Raw genomic sequence first — 18,865 nt, 5'->3', positions numbered from 1 at the left:
TAGCACATAAAACTTTATGCTAATCAATGTTCTCTTTTGTCCTCCTTGTCCGTGATGTTATGTCATCACCCTATATATCCTGCAAGTAAGGCAGTCGCGTGGGACATATGAACAAAACCCAGATCAACTGTATGCTCCAGTTCTATTCAAGTGTTACGTGTGAAACTGCAGAGAGCTGGATAGGTGATGGGATGTGGGAATGTACAGAAGCTATATTACCCACATCCTCACTACGCTGAGACATCAGATAGACCTTTGCATATTTCAAAGGAAAGGAGACTATAGATTTATTTGGCTGAGTGATGGGGAGCCCTGCCTTATCGGGCTTCCGGATCATTTATTTATTTGCATTTTCATGCCACCTTTCTCCCACTGAGAAAAGTCAAGGTGGCTCACACATTATTAAAATAAACAGGAATTAAAACAAGAAAAGTAAGCCACTAAAAAGCTATTAAACATGACAATTTTTAAAATTAAAAAATGTAGAAACATTAAAAGACATTTAAAAGGATATAAAATCAGCATCCATAGGGCATCTATGGATGGGCTCACCTACATTCCCTCTTTTGGAGTAGGCTGATGTGAACTAAATAGGGTCACTTGGGGTCAAGCGTAGATGCAATATGCCATTTTGTGAAATCCTCACATCCAAATGGAATATTGGAACTCAAGTGAACCTATTCGGTCTGGTTCTTTTGGATATCATGAAGTGGCTTAATAACTGAGCCACTTCATGATATCAATAAATTGCACACTTCTTCTGTTCCTTGGCAGAGGGGCAGAGGAAGTGATTTTTTTAAGGCTCTGGTAGACTATCCCTGAGGCACTGCATCACTTTAACGAAAAAAGAAAAATATTTTCTTCAGTTTCTCTGAAAGGCCAGTTGAGAAACTGCCCACAGCTGAGTCCATCTGATTGAGCCCTGTGTTAAAATTAGATTTTCAAAAGCCTTTCTAAAAGGAAAGGTTTTCACTAATTGATGGATGGATATGAAAGAGTGTCAGCCTAACATCATGGAGGAAAGTATCCCATAACCCGAGGGTAGCCACTCAGCAGGGCCTATTTTGGGTCCTTGGCATCAGTACCTATAAAGGTGACCAGACTGAGAGGAGGGCTCTCTGGTATATCTTAAGACCAGAGGAAGGTTGTATAAGGAGATATGGTATGTCAGGGCTCAATTGGGCTCATAAAAAGAACAAGAGACTTTGAAGCTGCTGTAACAGAAGAGTGATATGCTCCCTGTGCGCAGCACTAGTCAAGCATCTGGCTAGAGCATTTTGCACCAGCTGAAGTTTCAGAACAGTCTTCAAAGGAGCCCCATACAGAATGCGTTGCAGCAATCCAAGCAGGATGTAACTAAGGCATGTGTCACTGTAACTAAACTAGACATCTCACAGCTGGCACAGGTTAGCTGTTCAAATGTACTCCTGGCCACAGCTGAGACCTGGGCATCCAGGCTCAAGGAAGAGTCTAGGAAAACTCCTAAACTGCAAACCTGGGAAGCATGCATGCCCATCCAGCTTAGGTTGTATCCCTGTTCCCTGATCTGCCTTCCAATGGACAGCACGACGGTCTTGTCTCAATTAAGCATCACTCTGTTTGTCCACATCCAGTCCATTACCAACCCCAGTCACCAGTTTAGCAAAGGATTGGCTTCCTTGGAGTTAGGTAGGAAAGAAAGAAAGAGTTAGGTGTTATGGGTGGTGCCAAACCCCAAAACTCCAGCCAACCTCTCCCAATGGTTTCATTTAAATATTAAAAAGTTTGGGTGCGGGGGGACAAACAGAACTCATTCCAATTCTTGGTGCAGGTCATCCACCAGCATGACCAAAGTAGTTTCTGTCTCATAAACAGGCCTGATCATCCATTTCATTCAGGAATCCCTGGAGCTGAGAAGACACCATCCGGAGTGCCACAATACAGCTGTATATTTTGCAGTAGAACTGTACTGTCGATCAGAGAGATGGTGTTCCTGAAGAACAATCCTCTGTTTGTAACAACGAGGTCAGTCTCTTCTCCTCAAATGACACCCCTTCCTTCCTAGTCACTCCTCCTGATTTGTTTGGGTTACGCACCGCCAAGAGATAATTGCCTGCAGGCCATAAAAAGGTATAAGTCTGCCATGGAGAACTAAGACTATTTTTCAGCTTGTTTACAGTATGTCGGGTCAGACAAGAGCCACATCATGAATCACCATCAAGGTTTGAGAAATAGGATTCATGACTCATAAGAGTCCTGTCTGTAGTTATGAGTATTTACTTTCTGCATTGGTGCCCTTGTTGGATATTGAGGGTGCTTCAAGATCTAAGAATAATTAAAGCTTGGGCTGAAATTTCTCACGCAAGAGGGAAGGTTCAAGTGTAACACCAAACAGGACTCTACAGGAATGCTTAAGCCAAAATAGAATCATATTTCCTAAACTAATTGGCTAGTAGGAACACACATATGCCTGTATCTATGTTTGTGTGTGCATGCATTTTTCCAAACAGAATGGGTAAATCTTCAGGTTGCAATAGGTAAGTTTCAGATCTTGAAGGTAGAGATCTACCATCGGCTGACATGCATGACAAAATGAGGCAACCAGAGGATCTTTTCATTGTTTACAAGTTATCCACAATTGCTACATGGAGATGTGAAAGTCCATTGCCCTCACTCATTTTCTGCCAGCATGACAGACTAAACTCAGATGTATTGATGCTGCTGCTTCTTTTCTGTGTTTGGCACTGGTGCAATTAACCATGCTTGCTCTTTTCCATTGAAGGAACAATGGCTGAAATCCTATTGCACAACTACGCAAATGGCATAACTTCTGGAAGCAAATTGCAATGAGTTTAGAAATCTCCATAGACCTTATTAGTAGCCTACTGAGTTGTATCACTTGGCATGCTACAACTAATGCCTATGGACATTTCTGAACTTACAGCAATACATGTCTAATAGTTATGACACTTGCATAACTTTACAGCAGGTTTATATATACTGTACAATGTACAACCTGTACAGCAGGGTTATACAGTATATATAATATATGCATTGCATATATACAATATATATGCAAAAAATCAAAGTATTATGATTTACTCCACTGATATGCAGATTTACAGCTCATTATAAAGAGACCCTCTGGAAACAAAAATAAATGCCTGATAACATTAAATGAAAGAGTGATTGTTTATGACAGTCCTTACCTGCCATCCTATGCACGGTTATGCCTCTTGAATCCTGCTCAGCAGCTTTAGTAGGATTTAGGCAGCCTAACTGCTGAACAGGATTGCAGCATGGGACTTTATTGGGCAGCTTAAAGGATTTTATTGAGACTTTTTTAGTTCTGAAGATTTCCCAAGGATATACTAACTAAATACATTGTGCAAACATACATAATAGGAATGCTTGATGTACCAATTAATGTTAGCTACTTCCAACCTACTTCTGCTTCTGTGTAAAACACAATGTATTTGCCTTCTGAAGCTGTAAACATGTACACCACGAAGGGGCTATTGTGACCTACTAACTATTTTTAAACTGCAGTTCCCAGAAGCCCTTACCATTTACTATGCTGGCTGCAACCAATGGAAGATGGGAGGCCAAAAACATCTAGATGGCCACAACTCTACACACTTCGCTTTCAGTAAGTCTCAACTAGTGGATCGCAGACTCAGACACTCAAAAAGACTGTCGGGTTGTGACAACATGTTGCACTAGACAAGAAATGACGCATCCCAACAAAAACATGTAACTGTTGAAATGAAGAAGAGGGTTGGGTAGGGTGGCCCAAAATGCAGTGGCTTCTTTCCTCTTCATATGAATGCATGGGGACCATTCCTTTATAATTGCATAGGAACTGAAGCTGCTCTCTGTTTTGCTGACCCTGGGCCAGCTCTGACATTAGACAGAGTGAGACAGGTGCTTTAAAAAACGCAATGGAGAGGGGGCAACCAAGTGTGTCTGCAAGGGGGAGACAAGTAGAGCATGCTTTTGACACATGTTCAAGAATCCTAGGTTATCCCTTTATTATTTTAATGTACACAGACACGTGCTCTGTGTTGTAGCGGTGTACACAATGTGCAGGAATTTAGCTAACATTCTGCTTTGCAGCTTCTCTGTCACCTGGAAAAATTCCTGAAGACACTCTTGCGAGCAACTATGTGTGCTGTAATGTGGTAAGTAATGCTTGTGGAAGTGCTTTGTAATTTTGTAGTTTTGTAATTTACTGTATACAAATTAAAATCACTCTGTCTGTGCTTACCTAGATGGCCAGATCAGAGTGGGCTGGATCTGGCTAAACAAGGTCGATTAAGGTCAAATAAGGCCATGTGGTGCAATCCTAGCATCCACATGGAAGGATGGGGTGGTTTTGGATCAGAAAAACACACTGCATGTCAAAAGACACTCTTTAACACTATCAATATCTTCTTTCCTTTTTAAAAGGAAAAGATTTCTGAAGATCATTAAGCAGCTGGCTGGCTGCCCCTTTAGAGAAGCTGGTGCTGGAGGAGACTCTTGAGAGTCCCCTGGTCTGCAAAGAGAACAATCCTATCCATTTTGAAGGAAATCAAGCCTGAGTGCTCACTGGAAGGACAGATCCTGAAGCTGAGGCTCCAATACTTTGGCCATCTCATGAGAAGAGAAGACTCCCTGGAAAAGACCCTGATGTTGGGAAAATGTGAAGGCAAAAGGAGAAGGGGAAGACAGAGGATGAGATGAATGGACAGTGTCATCGAAGCAACCAACATGAATTTGACCAACTCCAGGAGGCAGTGGAAGACAGAAGGGCCTGGCATGCTCTGGTTCAAGGGGTCACGAAGAGTCGGACACGACTTAAGGACTAAACAACAATCATGCCCAAAAAGCACTCATGTATTTTGTGTAAAAACTAGAGATGGGCACAAACTGCTTTCTTCTTTCCGGACAGTCAACCCCCCCCCACATCTTCTCCCCTCCTCTCCTCCCCCTTCTGGTTCTTTTCCACATGAACTCTTCACAACTGTGGGTCCAGGAGTGTGTGCCTGCTCCACCTACCCAAGGACGCAGGGGCGGCAGCTGTCCTTCCTTTGCAAATCTTCAGAGTCTCCAGAAGCACTGTTGCCCCCAAATCTGGTACAGTATTTGCTTGTCTCACAGTTCTGGTATTTGCTTTTCTCACCCAAGGCATTGTGGCATGGGAGGAAGGGAGTTTTCCTCTCCATGAGATGGGAGAAGGAAGACTGGGGATGTCTTATGATTAAAGATGGGGGTATTCGTATACAAATATGGACATGACGAGGGTCCAGCCCCATGGGGCCGAGTGGTCCACTCACAATTCTGCACCCGCTGCGACCTCCTCAATCTTTCCAGTGGCTCCAGAAATCGCAATTGGCTCACCACTCTTCACAGGAGGCAGGACGACAAGCCTCTCTGCCAGGTCAAAGAGTGGAGTAAAATGATGGTAAAATGGGCAAAAAAATTTGGATATAACAGGTCTTGATGATTGGACTAAGATGTGGAAAGAAAGTTATAAGATGATTAAACCAGTAAATCTTAGAGAAAATATCCTCAAAATGTTTTATAGATGGCATTATAAACCTGTAAGACTGGCAAAAATGTCAGAGGGTAACAGCAATATGTGTTGGAAGTGTAAAAAAATGCAGGAACTTATTATCATATGTGGTGGACATGCGAAAAAGTCAAAAATTATTGGACACAGGTGTGGGAAATAGTGAAAGAAATCACTCAGCAGAAATTAGATATAAAACCTGAAATGGCATTATTGAATATTATCCCAGAAACTAATGAGAAAAAAAATGAAATATTGTCTAATGTACATACTCACAGCAGCCAGATTACTCTGGGCCCAAAAATGGAAAAGCAAGGAAACTCCAAGGATAGAAGAGTTGTTAAAGAAGATATGGGACATAGCAGAAATGGACATACTATCAGAAGCACTATGGGAACATGTAAAACAAAGTGGAAACTAATATACTCTTGGGCCCAGAGGAGGACAGGAGTGTAGGGCAAATTTGACTATACATGTATATGTATTCAGTTCGCACTGGAAACCCAGCCGGAGAGAATGGAGGGTCAACGAAGCTGGAGTCTCTGACCCCAAAGGGGGGAGGGTTTAGTTTAGTAGAAGGATTTTTGTGTGTATTTTAGTTGTATGTTTGTGTTTTAGTTGTATGTTTGGTAGTATATTAAATCAATTTTTTTTTAAAAAAAGAGTGGCTCACTGGATGCAATCTCCAGAGCCACTGGAAGACTCCGCGGAGGTTGCGGCAGCAGTGGAATGGTGAGTGGACTGTGTGGTCCCATAGGGCCGGACCCTCGTTATGTCCACCTGTGCGGGTGTATTTGTATTCATATACAAATACCAATACAGTGGTGCCTCGCATTACGACGTTAATTCGTTCCAGCGAAATCACTGTAGAACAAAAACGTCATAATGCAAAAAGAAAAAAAACATTAAAACAAGTTTAATATGTTCCAAAGGGCTGTAAACTCACTGTCCAGCGAAGATCCTCCATAGGGCGGCCATTTCCACTGCCTGTGCAGCGAGGAATCCATCCCAGAAAACAGCGGGGGGGCATTTTGTTTACCTGGCGGCCATTTTGAAACCGCCGATCAGCTGTTGGAAAATTATCGTTTTGCGAAGAATCGGTTCCCGAAGCAGGGAACTGATCATCGCAAAGCGAAATTCCCCCATAGGAAACATTGTTTTGTGATTGCAGAAGCGATTGCAAAAAGTTCATCGTAATGCGTTTTTGTTGTTAAACGGGGCAATCGTAAAGCGAAGCACCACTGTACTGCCATCTCCACTTATGATCATATGCCACTGGCAATGGTGCGGCTAAAAATATTGTAAATAAATAAATAAAATAAATAAATAAATAAATAAATAAATAAATGATGTAGAAACTGAAATCAGAGAATCAATTTTACATTAAGGGAAAATTAAAATAGGTATGGAAGCTTGGAATGAGTGGTACTAGAGATGGGCAAGAATGAGTTCTTTCCAGTTTGTAAAGGCAGGAGTCACCCACCAGGCCCAGGTTGCTTGTTTTTTCTATCTCTTGGGCTCATCTCTTGAGCACAGTCTTCTCTGTCCAGTTCTTTCGCCTGAGTGGGAGATGGCAGGGCAGGGAAGCTGGAGCTGTTGCCGGGACTGGAAGATCAGTTGAGGAGGTGCCGGAAACGACCACGCGGTGCCTCGGTGAGGGGCTGATTGAGTCAGAGGAGGCAGGAGAGGGGAGCAGCAGCATCTGTGCTGCTGCCTTTACGAATAGAGATGAACCGAGACCACTCTTCTAACTCACTTCAGTCTGAGACACACACCTCATGTAGATGGGCCCGTAAAGGGTGGTTTGAAAGGAAATTCTCTTAGTTTTTACAGGAAACTTAAAAGTGCTTCAGGTTGAGACCACCCAAATTCACTATAGCTGTCAAACTTTATGACATGCACATGTGTGATAGCAGATGACCCATGATGTAATCAGCTTGGCAAAGTTATTTTCTTTAGCCCAGTGGTTCCCAACCTTGGGTCCCCAGATATTCTTGGACTACAGTTCCCAGAGGGCTTTGCCACAAGCTGTGCTGACCAGGATTGTTGGGAGTTGTAATTTAAGAACACCTACACAGCACCAAGTTGCATATTGTTGATTTAAACTTTAATTTCTAAATTCCCCCAGCCAGTTTGGCCAGTGGGCAGAATATAAGTAGACTGCAATCCCACCTGTTGAGCATTTTAACACTTGCAGCTATTGCTGGATTTATAATAAATGACCTTTGAAGACATCTGATAAATGTACAGTGTAATGTTTTTCTCTTAGTACAATTGTTATTACTTTTTTGCAGAATGGGTACTGTTCTTCTCTGAACTGCCGGACAGCTGAATGGTTTAGGCATCTGGCTGCAGAGCCAGAAATTGGGAGTTCAATTCCCCAAGGTGCCTCCTTGACAGGGGCTGGACTCAATGATCCATAAGGTCCCTTCCAGCTCTGCAGTTCTAAGATTATATATTCGAAGTTGAAGAGTTACATGGTATATTAGCAACATTTTTGGAACACAGAGAGAGAGAGATGTTCATACTTGCATTTGTAGTGGCTTATAGGTTTCAGTCTGGTCATGCACCACATAGAAATAACATTAAAAGATAAAATAAACATGAATACATACTGTATAATTATATGTTATAATATATATTATAATTATACATTATGCCTTCATGTTTATTTTACATGATATAATTAGGCACAATATAATGATAAAAATCACACATTATTCCATATCTCATGTGATACGTGACTATCATCCATTGGCCGTGCTTGTCTGGACACACACACACACACACACATGCACACACCCTTATACCTCATTGAACCATTCAATAAATTTGCCACCAGCTAATTTTGGAAGAGGTGCAGCTTGATAATTAAAAAGTATGTTATCTCTTGCCAGCTCATTATAGCCAAGTGTAAACCAACCTTAGCTTTCCCTAATCCCATCAACCCAGTCTGTAGGAAGGGTCAGGGGTCAGTAACTGCTTCTAAAAACACTGTTCAATTGAATTCAAACATGCTGTTACCTACTAAGCAGCTGCTCACAAACAATTCAAAATCTGTCCTCATTACCAATTGAGAAGAATTTCTCCTATGCAGGAAAAATAGAGGTCTGAATGGAGCCCTCATTCACTGCTCAGGCTTTAAGACAGACTAAGACTTAAAAGCCAGCATTTTCCAACCCTGGCATTTAAAAAATAAAAATAAACGGAGGCCATTTAGGAGTACGTCGTTGGCACTGCAGGGAAATAATGAGTACATGCTTTCGCTGACAATCTGCTGTACAGAACCTCCCAGATCAAAACCACATTAACTGCAATAAGATCCGGAGAGATGATGATGTATGTGTGCATACTAGGGAAATGTTTGCAGTTTCTAAGGGCAAGCCATAAATGTGCATGAGTGTTTCAGAGCATGCTGTGGAAACATATAGGAAGGTGAACTGCCTCCAGAATGTAGCTCTGCAATTTTTCAAGATGTAAAGAGGTGTTCTCCTGGGGGGCCTGTCAGGACGGCAGATTTACCCACCTAGTGCTAAGCAATAGGTGAGGGAGGGATTATATTCATGAAGTAACACTTCGAAGTCTCCCTTTTTACAAACAAGAAAGGGAGGACACAGAACAGTGGGAACAAATCACACCACTTCTAAACAGGGAGATGAAAAACACCAAGAACTTACCAAAGTTTGGCTTCTCAGCCAAGAGAGGCTGTCTCTTCAGGGCAGGTCTGCCTGTGGAGGATTCTACAGCCCATGTAAGTGTCCTTATTTGCCCCAAAATGGAAGCAACATAGTAAACAAGACCCCCCCTCCCCCTCATTGTGCTTTTTACAATTTGCACAAAATATATCTAACGCCTTTTTTTTCCTTTTCAGATACAAGCACAGCATGGGAAACTGATGGGCTAATTACTCACAAAAATGCAAAGAACTGGTCTATAACTTCTTTTTTTAAAAAAATAATCCATACAACAGGGAAGAACTTAAGTTTTGCCTACTTATAGAAATCAGTCTTGCAAAAGCAAAAAAATTATCTTTGAGACTGACCAATGTTTTTTTACCACCTCCAGAATGGGATTTCAAGAATGAGACCGCTAAGGATTTACATCCCTACCCCCAAATCACTCAGCAGGCTTTGAATACATGTGCACCACACACCATATCCTTTCAATACCTGCTGATGCCCTCTCAGTCCTATCAGTTCTACCTGGTACGGTGCAGATCCTGACAAACATATTAGCGACTGTACAGTGGTGAAATTGGACAGGCAAATACTCATCATGACAGTCCCTAGAGCCGGCCTCCCCAGAAGAAGAGTAAGCATGGGCAGCTGGATGAATCTGTATCAACAGATGGACAGGTATTTTAAAAAATCTAATGGCTCTTGATTGCCCCTCCAAGACCAAATTATTCCTAATAATTTTGCATTCGAAATAGGATTGCTCATAACAATCTACTGTTCTTGGGTAAAACTTTTCTCCCAACCACAGGAAGGACTGCAGGAAGGCTTCTGGGCCAGGGCCCCAACCATGGGTCCCCAGATGTTCTTGGACTACAGCTCCCAGAAATCCTGGCCAGCACAGCTGGTGGTGAAGGCTTCTGGGAACTGCAGTCCAAGAACACCTGGGTTACCCAAAGTGCTCCAGGTGGTGGCAGATGATGCCACAGTCCCTGACAGTCAGACAGTCTTAAGGCTTTGACCCTGCAAGTCTGGGGTCCAATACACCACCATTTATAAATAATACTGGTTGAAGGAATGAACAAGTGGGTCAAAAGCTGCAATCCTAAATGTATCTACAAGGGTGTCACTAAAATTAATGACATTTACTTGTCTGGAGGCACAGTCACATTCAAGCTGTAAAGCTATAGTTCGCCTTTGCAACTCCACAGACTAAAGTCATCAGTGACGAAGTAAATGCACTTTGCATATGCCCGGGGTCCCTTCTTTTTCTAAAAAAAAATCATACTAATGAACATATCAGATTTTGCACAGCTGGATACAAGGCTACAAATTGTTATTAATTCTCCCCCCTCCCCACTATTTTATTTATATCCTATTTTTATCTCAAAACTGAGATTTGGGGCTTCAAACAGTAATAGTTGTAGACTTATTTACTGGTTATGGATGTCTGAGGGTGTGATCACACTGGGGAAAAGGTCACAATTTGGACTGCTCATGGAGCAGTCCAGTGCAATCTGTTTCCTGGCAATCCAGGCTGAATTAGGCTGGAGTGATTCCTGGCAGACAGAAGGGTCACTTTAAGGGAGACCACTCCCATTAAAGTGACCCTATCTGGTGCAATCAGGCCCATGTCTGATAGCACCCTCAGTGACAGGGGGTGCTAATGCCAGTTCCCAACGAGCCCTAGCGATTCTTAGGATGGTAACTTACTCAGTACCAGGGCTTTCTAATAAGGCCACTTCTAGCTCCTTGAGATTTCAGGCCCCATCCTGAGCCTTGGGGAGAGGGACCCTTGTTATAGGGGTGGGTCCTTGTGATATTACAAGATGACCCCCTTGGCTGCAAACCTAAACTCACAGCTCGATTGCCTTGTGTTTTAATTTTTTCAGTAAGTTAAAAAAAACACACAAATGCAAACTGTTGGATGTGTCTGCGAAGGGACAGTTCATGAACTGCTCAGGGGAGCATTTTGCTCTAATCACAAGCCACTTACATGTATCAGTATGTGCCCCCCCCCCCCCAAAAAAAGACAGAAGACATATATTTCCTGTACGGCCTCTTCAACAAATATTATCCTGAGAACACACATACAAACACGTTTGCACTGAGCCAGGAAGACTGGGGCCATCTGAAAGAGGGAGGCAGAGGGGCGGCCAAGCATAAAAACCAAGGCAGATAATGAAGTCAAAAATCCTCCTCCTCCTGTGTGGAATAATTTAAATTAATTACAATGAATTAAGATATCCTGATTTTAAAAATAAACAAAAACAGACAGACATTATGACAAATTTCAGGTATCTACATTTCATTGACTATGATTCCGACAGACAGACAGACACATGCACACACAGAGACCATTGTTAGCATTGTTTATATTTTAGTATTATGACAAGAGATATCCCCAGATGAATACTGAGACGGGGAAGAGATTCAAGAGGGGAGTCCTGCTAGTTCCTGCTTCAACTCAAACTCAGCTACAAATTTCCTATTTTAAGCTTAAAAGCTGGAGCGTGCAACACGCAGACCGGGATCGACAGGTTGTCTGCAGATCAGAATTATATTTTCAAATAAAATACATATTTCACATTTTATTTATGACACTGTAATGATGTTTCATTTTATTTTATTTTTAGATGGAACTGCATTCATAACGTCGAAGACTTTCAAATTTGGAGGATTATGAAAAACAAGCCGGTCTAGTTTTAACATTTTTGTTTCCTCCTGCTTTATTTTCAATTTATCTTTATGTTCAGATAGTTTTCTGGGACGAAATCCCATTAGTTTTTTAATATTGCAAGACAGAGAGAGACAGAGAGAAGAAAGTCAAATTCCATCCAGTTAAGTTTATGTTACACTGTTGAAATGTTTATAGTGAACTTCTGCTCAAAACAGAAGCTGAATCCCCTCCTTCCAACTTTCTACATAAATCAACAATGTAGTAAGTCTGGACCCACAGAAATGCTGTTATTTACCAGGCTTTGGTTATCTCTCTCTTTTGAAAGGTAGTATTTATTCGCCTTAAAAGTCTTAAGTGATAGCAACTTGCTAAACAATATAGCCTTGATTTAAAGCTGCATAGCCCATGGAAAAGGGGCAAGGGGGGGGATGGATAATACTGCATTATTTTGTTCATTTTTGTTTTAAACAAGACCTTTAATCATTTCTGGCTTAAAGGGGAGCTTTCTTTGCTCCTTCTCTTCCCCTGCCCCTCTCCCTTAAGGGGAAAAAAAGATATATTAAAACCCAAGACCATCCTAAGTGCAGCTAAAAGTTTATTCAGGTGGTATAAATCAGGGAAGCTTCACCGCAACAAACTTTCACCTCAGCAAGCACATGGCTGCTGCCCAATGGAAGGCTGGGGGGGGGGAGTGTTTCTTTTTGTTAGGGGGTGGGGGGTACCTGAGAGAGGACTAGGCCTGCCGTAATCTCCTTGCCCTAGACAGAAAAAAGGGGTGAGGGAAAGCTGCCCTCTCATTATAGTTTTAGGTCTCAAGGTTAGAAAGAGACCCGTAGGGTAAGCAGCTGTCAATTAGAGATAACTCTAAGCAATGCTTTTTCTGAAATCTTGGACTTATCTCCTAGCAACTTCCCCCTCCCTGCTCCATTTCTTCTTTCAGGACAGCAAAAACCCCTCCTCCTCTCTCTCTCTCTCTTTTTTAAAACTCTGCCATCAGCTCAAGAGTCATCTTTTGAAGACAGCCAAAAAAAGAAAAAAGAAAAAAAAGAAAGAAATCCCCTTTCAATTTGGGCAGATGCATAAAGAATTCTGTGTTGAGTAGCAAAGGCAGAGGGGCTTCATGGTGCAACATTTTACGTTTGTTGCTGCTGTTTTATTTTGGGGGGGGGGAAGCGCTCATCAGTCCGAGGCATACTTCCTTAGTTGGGTGCTCCCCTTTCAAACACAGGGGTGTACAGGGGCACGTCTGAGTAAACATGCATAGAGTTGCCTTGAAAATCAGGAAACACCGTGATTTCTTGCTTGAAAAAGAAAGCTTATTGATACCAAGATTGGTAAGGGTTTGGTACACTCAGCGTCTAAACCCCTCATTTGAACCGTGGGCTGGGTGCGTATGTGCAGAGGGCGGGGATATATAATCATATTAAGATAGGCAAAGCGGTCTTGTTTGTGTATCGGCCTGTGTGTCTTCTTATCTGCTGCCTTTTGTACCACAAAAAATTGCCAACAATTGAGATTTAAGAGTGGCCATGGTTACAACAGGAACTCGGGACCCTTTTTATCTAACATGGCAGCCCATCTAGAAAGCTGACAAGGATACATTCAGTTAACACAAAAGCACAAGGCTACGTATCATTTCTGCAAGCAATACCACCGAATTCTAGATGAAGGAAAATCGTCATCATCATTATCGCCAAAGTGTTTTCTCTTCCTAAAGGATTCCATTCATTAGATTATTTTTTGAGATCCACATTGTGTCGTTTACCTTATCTAATGTTGTGCCTTGTGGAACAGAAAGGTTGCTAGAAGGGTATGGTTTTTTGTTTTTTTGGTTTTTTTAAAAGACTTTGATTCGGCCTGGCTCCATATTCACAAAAGAGTCACTTGGAAATTTTGTACAAATCACATTCACAGAATGCTAGCCTTCTGAGGGGCCTAATGTAGCCACTTGTCCTGCAATCAAAGATCCAGCTCAACACGAGTCCTTTGTGTTACAACAGCATCGCTCTCGCTCGCTCGCTCTCTCCCTCCAACCCCACCCCACCCCACGACTTGAATGCAGAGACGCTTTCTAAAGAGATGCATAGAGAACAACCCTCTTGCCCCGCCCCCCCCATCTCCTTGGTAAAAAGGGATGGCTTCTCTTCCTTTTCTTTTAAATGATAGACCACATTTTAAATTGCATCTCTCTCTTTCTCTCTCCAGCTTTGCTAGAGGAGCAGGGATGAATGAGAAGAGAAGTGATGGAGGAAAAATCATTTTGACTGTCATGGTGGACATACAGCTCCAGTCTGCACTTGATATGGACATGCTTCAAAATGGCTGACATTTATATGCTAGGGAACACATGAAGGGGAGAAGGGTGGTATTTACAACACCCAGTGATTTTGAAGAGCAGCTAGCTATACAGTGCATATCCTGAACATACATCCCTTGTTTTTTTATAATGTTAGTTGTGGTAGAATATATGAGTACCCATAAACACTTTCCTTTAGAACACTTCTGGAGCAGGAGAGAAAAATCTCGCAGAGAAAGAAATAAGCTTTCCAAATATATTGCACCTCTTATTTATCTTTTTCAGTTAACAAAATGGCAACCCACTGTATTGTCTTCTACAGGAATATAAAAATGACAGTCATTCCTATCTAGTATTATAGTGTGATTTTTTAAATGGACTAATGAATTTTGAAAGCTGGTTTTTACATAAACAAACAAATAGGTGCAGAGAGAATATTAAAAATTACTATGAAGAAAAAAAGTAGTGGTTGAAAATTTGTAATTACATGGCTTTGGTCACATTGAATAATTCACACATTTTAAGAAATAAGCCATTCACATTCAAAACATGACCACTGTGTTTTGAATCTTAATTACAAAAAAAAGTAGTGATAACAAATTGGCTTAATATTACTTTTTTTTTCACACAGTGCCACTCAGTCTGAGGCAAAGAAAACATATATCCGTGTCCCTCAGTTATATATAAGTAGATTATGTTCAGCCTCAGAACTAGGCCTTAAATGAGGAGATAAAAATATGCTTCTCTATTCAATTCTCCTGTAAATGAAGGCCAAAGAAGACTGACTACATGGCTACCAACACCTAAATTGTTTAAATTTTGCCAGTAATAATTCATACCCTCATTCTAAAAATCTCAGTTTGAAACACTTCCGGTTCAAAGCAATAGTATCTGTTCTGTCCCCAGTTAAACGTGAGAGTGGTGTGAAAGTATAGAAAATCAGCAAGATTCCTTAGACTCCCCACCCCCCTTCATCCAAGTGAATGAACCATTTCTAGAAGATGTATAGCCAGGCCTGAAACTGGCATGAGACGGACTCTTATACTCTTTAACATGTGTTTAAAATTACCCTTTAGCTATGTTTCACGGATATAACACAAGTTCCCTGGGTTAGATGTTCAGGAATAAATCATGCCTACAATGAAACACTTTCCCAATGACATCAGCTTAACAAGGCGCGCCGTTGTTTCAGGTGGTTTAAGCTACTTAATGTCACTGTCAGTCATTGCATTTTCTCTCCAATGGTTGGAGGAAAAGCTCACAATGCCCTCGGTTAAATAACTATGGACGTTGTGAGCTTCAATACATTATTTAACTTGTTTGTGTGTTTCCTGATCTTAGATGTGGACACTCATCGCAGGGTCACTTCCTGGTACAGTATTTCCAACTAAAATGAGGACCACATACAATGGTGCCTCGACTTACGAACTTAATCCGTCCCACAGGATGTTCGTAAGTCGAATCAGCATTTCCCATAGGAAAACCGATTAATCAGTTCTGGCTGTTTTTTGGTTGTATGTAGAGGCACCGTTTGTAAGTCAAAGCATTAGTTCCCATAGGAACTAATGCAAAACCGGTTAATCCGTCCTCTACTACTAGGAGGAGATTTTTTTTTAAAGGGCAGGAAAGGAGGGAGGGAGGGAACAAATAGCTTTTAAACAAAACACCTTTAAAACCAAGCAGCTTTAAACCAAACCAAGCACCTTTTAAACCAATTTTTACATTTAAAAATTACAGTACCAGGGAGTCCAAAGTCCATTTCCCACTTTCCCTGCGGGTTTTTTTTTTTGTTTATAAGTTGAAGCTCTGTTCGCAAATCAAAGCAAAATTTTGTGAATGGAGCTGTTTGTAAGTCGAAATGTTTGTATGTGGGAGTGTTTGTAAGTCGAGGCATCACTGTACTAGGACACCTTTGCCTTTAAAGAAGGAGCATGGCTTAGGAGTAGAAGCAGGCTTTGCAGGTAGACACATCCTCCCCCCCCCACACACACACATACACACAACCCATGCCAGTCCCTGGTGTTTGCAGCTGTAAAGATCAAGTAACAGGGGATGAGAAAGGCATATCCTCTGAGTCCCCAAGGAATGGCTGCCACAGCCAAAATAGACAGATTGAGTTAGAGTGAACCAACAGCCTCTCAGGGCCAGATTCTGCTCGTGTGCCATTTTAACCCAGCTCGGCTCTTCTCCTGCACTACCATTTTGAAAATTTATCTTCCTCTGTGTATTAGCCCTTTTAAAAACTACTCCATGCACATGCATTCACTGTAATGACAGGGTTCATTCATGTTTAGTCTTCTCAAGTGAGACTTGGACGCGAAAACGAGAAGCCTCATTTATTATTTGCGTTCATGTGGGAAGGAAGAGGAGTGCCATGCATCACATATCCAGACCACAATTTAAGGGTTGCATTGTGTCCAAGGGGTTGAATCCAGTGTTCTTACTCCTCTGGAGTATTGGAGTACTCTAGGAGTCTGCTAGCACACACTTTCTGCTGCTTACAGAAATCTTGCACTTACCTTCTGCTTACAAGCCCCAACTTTGTTTGTTTGTTTTTTTTTTCATTTTACAAGCCCCAACTTTGTAAGCCTCTGCTGAAGTGACTTCAAAATTCTTATGGCTCTATTATGCACAGCTGTTGCCTGTGTTAGTGGTACTAACTGAGAAACCATTAGAGGAGCACACAACTACCAGTGGAATAAGATCACCCCTTGCAGTTTTCTGTTTTGTATTAGAGAAAACTATGTGCATCTTTTTTTTTAAAAAAAGCTTGTCTTTTGGATCTGTAGTACATGCCACCAAATTAAAATAACATGCTCGCATTTAGTTAAAGCTAATTCCTTTTCATCAAGCCAACGTTTACTGGGATGTCAGTTCTATGATTTCTAATTCCTTATATATATATTTCAGTACCCAGTGTGGTACATTGGGTAGAGTAATGCACTAGGACAGTGGTTTCTAACCCTGGGTAACCCAGGTGTTTTTGAACTACCACTCCCCAAAACCCTACCAGCACAGCTGGTGGTGAAGTCTTTTGGGAATTGCAGTCCAAGAACACCTGGGATACCCAAGGTTGGGCACCACTGCATTAGGACTCAGGAGACATGGGTTTGATTCCCTGGCTCTCCCATGGAAATTCACTGGGGGTGCGGAAATGGCAAAACTACTGCTTCAATACGTCACTTGCCTTGAAAACCCTATTAGGATCACTGTAAGACTAATGGCACGTAACCATAATGTAGGCATAAGACTGTAGGCTTAAGATGGCATGCCCTAGCCCTGTGCCAGGAAGATAGGGGCCAGCACTTAGAGGGGAAGGATGGGTCATTTTAAGCAGGGATGGGGACTCACAACTCACGGTCATGTCCAACTTAAGTTGCACTGGCAACATGACTTGGACTCGACTCGGGTTTCTTTGCAGGGTGGGACTTAAGATTCAGACCCATTTGTCCATGTTTTCTTGTCGAGTCCCTATGCTGTTGCCACCATTGTCAGAGGCAGCAGGCCCGGCTTCTCTTCCAGGAGCCAGTTCACTGCCTCCACTCACACACGAGCCAGCCTATCAGCCTATTATTTCCCACATAAATAATGTCAATGCCAGTTACTGTATTAGAGGGGGGGGGGGGGCGCAAATCTTCACAATCAGCATTTTGCCTGGCATGATCATATTTGAATGTGGAAACAGATTATGAATATTTTACCATTAAATCCTGCAGGGAAAGGACTGAATTGTTATTTGTACCTCTACAGGTGTCTGTAGACACACACACACACACACACACACACAGAGAGAGAGAGAGAGAGAGAGAGAGAGAGAGAGAGAGAGAGAGAGAGAGAGAGAGAGAGAGAGAGAGAGAGAAATGTATAAATAGCAGCTGGTAGGAGGACCACAGGACGCGAGGAAGGTGTCCTCTTCCTCTGTGGCACCTCTGAAATTGCTGTTAACTCCAGAAGCCAATTTTCTAGGGGTGCCAGTTGGCCAACAGGAAGCACAACTCAAGAGAAAACAGCATTCGCGGCAGGCACTGACACAGGGAGGTAAAGCACAAGAGATACTATGGATGCGGATGTTGCAGCATTTCAGCAGTACAAAACCAGCTGGTTGTGTTGCCATCCTCCAGGGTCGGATGCTTCCCAAAGAATGAAGGCTTTCCGAGCAAGATGCAATTAGCGGAACAGATGCATTGAACAGCAATCTCCTGCCAAAACGTCCGCCATGTGACAAAATGGTTTCGAAAACTAGTGTGTGCAATATAGCATTCAGTTACAAAATACTTTGGATGGTATGCGTGCCGTTTATTTATTTATTTATTTATTCCAAACCTGGAAGTCATTTAAGTGCTTTAAATGTATTACACATACATACTTAGATCATTCTGCTGGAGCATATGCATAATATAGAATGACTGGGGCCAGCGTGCCTGCGGCTAGTACCAGAACTCTTATCTTAGTCACAGGAAGAAACTTCTTGCCCTGCTTTAGGTTAACATCTACAGTATGCTTTCGTTTTTATTTTTAAAGAAATCACCCACAGTCAGGTCCCCACCCCCAGTTTTTATATTGCTGCTGGTTCATACAAGCCCAAACTCACTGGTGTATCCTGCTGTGTTTAAGCACATGCAGCACAGAATCTGCTCAATTAGCTCTACATTCCTCTGTTTGCTTTCCTGATTTGTGCCTTT

General features: G+C 42.0%; 1 long non-coding RNA gene across 1 annotated transcript; it reads left to right on the top strand.

Annotated features, from left to right (window-relative positions):
* The first annotated feature begins 7,221 nt into the window (after window positions 1-7,221).
* On the top strand, window positions 7,222-16,794 carry LOC144587830 (uncharacterized). The gene is made up of 2 exons (XR_013543001.1): window positions 7,222-13,221; window positions 14,093-16,794. It is a non-coding gene; the product is annotated as an uncharacterized LOC144587830 (long non-coding RNA).
* The last annotated feature ends 2,071 nt before the right edge of the window (window positions 16,795-18,865 follow it).

This window comes from Pogona vitticeps, chromosome 1 (assembly GCF_051106095.1).
Source record: "Pogona vitticeps strain Pit_001003342236 chromosome 1, PviZW2.1, whole genome shotgun sequence".
In the NCBI taxonomy this organism is placed as follows: domain Eukaryota; kingdom Metazoa; phylum Chordata; class Lepidosauria; order Squamata; family Agamidae; genus Pogona; species Pogona vitticeps.
The sequence above is the reverse complement of the archived record's forward strand: the minus strand, read 5'-3'. Positions and strand labels throughout refer to the sequence as shown.